We start from the raw sequence: 5902 nt of genomic DNA on the forward strand, positions 1-5902 counted from the left end.
AAATGTTTATCCTGTATTTGATTATCTTTATCTACAGTTAGTTGCACAAATTCAAATATAGAGCTTTAATAAGTTGTACTTATGTAGATTTCACTTGTAATCTTGAATTTTAAGTAATATGCATCAACAAACAGTACTTCGTGTATAAAAAATGGTTTTTAAGAGTTTTTGTCAAATGTTTTATAATATAGTATAAATTATATAGATATTACCTTTTTATTTGTTCTAGAACCCTACAACTCTCATTACCATTCACTTATTGTCCTTTCGTTTTCGTTTGATGTTTCTAAAGCTCGTATTTGGTACCTGCATACAAAAAAATCTCATTTTGTTTTTCAAATTTGTTAGAATTTGATTGGCATGTGATATTGATAATGTTAAAACATGCTATTCGGTTATTTTTAGAAACAGTAATATTGTTCTCTTACTTTAATATGTAACTCACAAGTTGCTAAACGACATCAGCAAATTTTATTTGCGTGTATGGAACATACATGAGCGTAAGAGACACGTATCATAGCCTATGCATTTAGTTTCACTGGCAAACCGTCACTGACAAGTCTTAAAACCTCTGGCTCTACTTTCAACATCACTTGCATCACATTGAAACATTTCTTCAAATTTGAGACGTAAATTACTACGTCACACAAATTTGTCCCTTCCCTTTTGCATACCTAAACACACATGAACTTAAAGAAATGCATCGTTAACATGTATCAGTTTCCTATAATGTCTGAATCAAGTACATGGGCATGGCACAAACCTAATGAACTTGGTTCAAGATCAGACACCACAGTTAACTGATACACGACCATCATTACCCCCCTTCATCTCCCCACAAAGTAAATATTAAATACAATCAGCATATTAAAAGGCAGTGAAGAAGAATCAATCCTATATGTAATATATGTTATAAAGAGAGGATTTGGTAACAACTCACCTTAATAATCATGAGTTACTACTGAGTTTGGATCAGTTTTTACAGGTAGTTGATAGAACCATTTTTTACTTAAAAGAACTGTTTAATACAGTCAAGAGTGATCTTTCAGAATTTAGGTTTATTGTCTTTGAATTCAGCGTTTTTTTTTTCTATCTTTGATGTTTCTTGCACATGGCACTTTTGCAAATGGATACAATTCAATGTATTCTTTCTGACAAAAATATATCTCTTGTCTTCTTGGGAATGGATTTGATACATTCCTAACCCCAAACTTCATATAGTACTTGCAAGAAACATGTTAGGTAAATGGCATTTTGATCTGATTAAGTGGCTTGAAAAGATCTATTGTAAATATTCGTTTTCCATATGTAACTTGGTCATATATCTGTGAACCTAAAAGAAACCGTGAACGGGTACAATTATGTTTGTTAAACATTTAGAGATAGTTCAATTGTTTTTTCATTAAACTCTATATGAATTAAATTATTTGTATGGATTTAGTTGTCTATGTGGATTAGGGCATTAGGCTAAATTATTGTTCGATTGTTGTACTGAATAAATAATCTGAATGACAGGAATGACTATTTTACCCCTAAGTCTATATGGATTAGGCTAAGTTGGTGTTTGGTTCCCTGAATAAAGAACATTTGGTGTTCGGTTCCTCAAATGACTAGTTTGTTCTGAAAAGGGTAATTTGATCAAAATAGAATGCATTGTGGTTATATTATTATTTTGAAAAACTTACTTTCAAAAACTACATTTTGATATCTTCGAGAAAATATCACAAAGAAACATTGTATGAAATTCTGGGTTATAGAATGTCAAAAATATCTAAGTGCCTCAATAGACTGCTTATACGACTTAAAGTTATAGGACCATACAATTGTGTGTCATATGTGAAATTGTTGCAATAAGTTTATGTGATACTTTTGGGTTTCTTAACAAGTTTTATAAAGACATTTTTGAAATAAAACCTCAGGGGTGCACATAGGATTAGATTGGATGGTTAAGGGCACTTGAACAATCCAACCCAACTCTTATTTCAGTTTGAAAATCATAACCCATTCAACCATCTTTAAATTCTGAACACAACTCAACCCATTACGTGTTGGTTTGGGTTGGTGCAGGTTAGATTTGGGGGTTTGAACGTATTACTGAAAAAATTGATTATATTACAAATTCAAACAAAAAATAAAATATTAGTAGGTGATACTTAACCATATAAAAATATCACAATCATCCAAGTTTATGTCTAATTATCTGAAGATAAGTGTCAAGATACATATTATGATAATTTTTTTAAATTAAAAAAAATGACATTATCAATCCACAACGATGATTTTCAATTTCTCTAACTCCGATGTCTTAGCTTTGATTGTTCATGTTGTCTATGATAGAAAAGCAAAAGTTAGACTCGTTAGAGTATCATATTACTAGGAGTTTGGTGATGTAAGTTTTATATTTATATTACAAGTGTACAGGAAGTGTAACATACAGAACCACAGAGGTTGTGGCATGTAGTTGAAGTCATGGGAGAGGTGGTGGAATATCCCATCTGCCTAGGGTTCGGTTCTAGACGTAACTAACAATTGTGTCCTTAATTTGGCAGGTCTAAATTGTTGCGGTCACAGTTTGTCAGGATTAGTTTAGGCATAGTATGTGACACCTTTCCAAAAAAGAGTATAGCATACAAGTTGGTCACAGGGAGATGATTGATTAGACAATGACTTGTTCTATATTATTATAAAGGCCCAACAGAAACAAATCCAAAAATACATGACATATCATATAACAGGTTCCGATATATATAAACAGATCAGTTATTATCCGTACATATCAGCAAATATCCTAATACAAAAACTAATCTAACAAAAACTAGTCCAACAACCAGTTACATCTTTGCTTTGCCTTTATCTTCCAACCTGAGCTGACCTGCAAAAATTATTTTGAAAACAATTGAGGGTTAGACTGAAATGTCTAGTAAGTGATTTCCCTCGTGTTCAAACCTGTCATAAATGCAATGTTAATATATTTAGTCCCGACCTCAATGTTAGAACTATCTCGGATGCCTCGCCACCTATCGTGGTTATCCTATCAACTATCATGGTTATCCCACCAACTATCGCAGATGCCCCGTCACCTATCGCGGTTATCCTACCAACTATCGCAAATGCCCCGCCACTTATCGTAGTTATCGTGCTAACTATAAAGTTGTAAACGATAAACAAGTTCATTGACCAAAGCTTGGATGGTGAACCTTCTCATTGGGCAAAGTATTGGACGATGAACTCCCTCATCGGACAAGGCTTGGGCGATGAGAGGTCTATCCGGCCAAGGATTAGACGGTGAGTACTCAATCCGGCCAAGGCTTGTGCAATGAAAAGAGTATCCAGGCAAAGGCTTGTGCAATGAAAAAAGTATCCGGGCAAAGGCTTGGAAGATGAGCTACCAATCCGCCCAAGGCCTGAAAGATAAAAACTTAAAGGTACAAGCTTTGGGCGATGACCAAATCTCATCGGATAAAGTGTTGGACGGTGAAGAATATCAACCGACCTAATATATCGCCACTTACCGTAATGCCTCGACATGTTAGTTTGAATACAAATACATCACATAATTTCATGCATCAAAGTAAATCACGCATGACATAATAACACTTATTCTACAAACGCCTTGTAAAAAACTCATCTCGTTCGATATCAACCAATATCTTACCGGAACCTCTATCCGGATCTTCGTGCAAACACAACGTATAACTTTCTCTCAAAAACTTACATCAATACTCCCCTCCAGCTTCTACCAAACAATCCATATAAGCATATTAGAAGAGAGGAGGTGTGAAGCGGTGCATGAGTTTGCACCCAACCTCCTCCCCCATGTGAATACCTTAGAAAAACCACAATCCCAAACATGCTATTGGACCATCCTTATTGAATCAAAGGAGGTGACCAGTAATTCACGTATGGTCCCTCATCTTCCGCCAACAATAAGATTTTTTTTTTTATCAAAGGGCCTTTCGCTTAGCGATTTTGTAGCCCTTAGCTTTCTAGGAGGTCAGGGATTCAAACCTCACCATAGGTGAGGAGGGTGTGTGAGTTTATTTGTTGCATTTGCTGTATATAAATATTATATACTTCTAAAAAAAAAAGATTTTACCCCTGAATTTTACATCATTATTTATTTCGAAACCCGATCTATATAAATTTAAAACTGAACATTAGAATTATGGCCTAGCTATGAAATATATCCATTGATGATGATTATGTTAAAAACTAAGAATATAATAAGATAATAAAAATTAAAGCTAACGAATATCGGGTAATACCACTCTCAAATTCTAGTGATGATGATTATTGGTTGTGTAAAAGTACTTTAACCCTTTATCAAGATAGAGAAGTCTTAATTTCTTAAACGACATTTGCACCTACTCTCGTAAGATACAAATAATAATTAAAATAAAAAGAAATTAAACATCAAACAAGCATAACTATGATAAATTAAACTAAAAAAAGAAAAAAGAAAAAAAAAAAAGAATTCTTCATGCTTAAGGATTAAAATAATTAAAAAAATAAAAAATAAAACCAAATTAAAGAAAAATTAAATAAACGTAAAACTAATAAAGCAAAAAGAAAAAAACGGCGCAAAGCGGGAAGACGGTTTCATAACCCTAAATAATGAACACATTTTCTAAAACAGTCCTTAAGGTTTTCTGTTCATTCAATATCACCCCTTCTGATTTATTTTATTATACTTATTTATGCATTTGATGAATTTCTTTGATTTAAATTTGGTCCATCTTTGAACCGTATCTCTTGAATTGTTTATTCACATAAAATTGATTAAATGCTCTAAAATTCATCATTGTTGATGTTTAAGTTTCAAAGCAAAATACTTGTTAAAACCCAAATAAAGCCGCAAAAATACTGAAGTAATATTCTCAACGATGGTTATACGAAAATTAACTAAAGACTATAAGGGTGGTGCCTGATTAGTCTGAACTTGGCTTCAAAGGTCAAAAGTACCAGGAGATCCCATGTTCAAATCCAAAGAGAAATAAAAATCCCCTCGTGGCTACAGAGGTTCAAATGCGATGACTCCGGGCTATCTGCAAAGCATGTGGTTATTCTGAGATTAGTCGGCTCGCATAACGGGTTGGATATCCAGGTTAATAAAAAAAATGCAAATGATTAATTGAAATACAAAATGTATCTAAAAACTAATAGATTTAGATATATAAAATGTATTAACATCTTGACTGCTTAATGGGCCTGAATATTACATAGTTAACATTTTGGTGGATTGATTCGTTTTGACATTGACCTAACCCATAACGGGCCCTACTCGCATCGGTTTGTATAAATATATAAACCAATTAAACTTCAAGTTAGATTGAGTAGGGTTCGTCGTCTATTTTTCGGGTTGGACGGGTTGGCGATTTGGTCGTGTTTTTGTACACCCCGATAAAGTCATAGAATGTCCTATTATTATTCCATATGATATTAAAGAACAAGTGTAATGTAAGATATGTTTATATGACACTTTTGAAAATATCTCGTAAAAGAATAATACGATATTTTATTTTACAAGGTGTCTTGAAAAACTTGTTATAAGTCCAAAAACGTTCTGTTAGTTTATTAGTGTGCTTTACATAGGACACATAATTGTTTGGTTATAAAAATTTCAATTTTAGAAAACAAATCTGTAAACCCGATTTTATTGTAATGGAAAAGTTTAATAATTTTTTCAATGATACTTTTTGTTGTCAAAATCATAATACATTTCTTTTTTTCAAGGGAAAAGTACAATAAAAACCAATGAACTTTCTTGTTTTGAATGATTAAGTCCTTGAACTTTTTTTTGGAACAAATAAGTCCTTGAACTTTCCAAAACATGTTAAATAAGTCCTTGGACAATTTTTTGGCACAAATAAGTCCTTGGACATTCCAAAATATGTTAAATAAG

Source organism: Cynara cardunculus (genome assembly GCF_001531365.2).
Source record: "Cynara cardunculus var. scolymus isolate 2C chromosome LG 15, CcrdV1, whole genome shotgun sequence".
Lineage (NCBI taxonomy): Eukaryota > Viridiplantae > Streptophyta > Magnoliopsida > Asterales > Asteraceae > Cynara > Cynara cardunculus.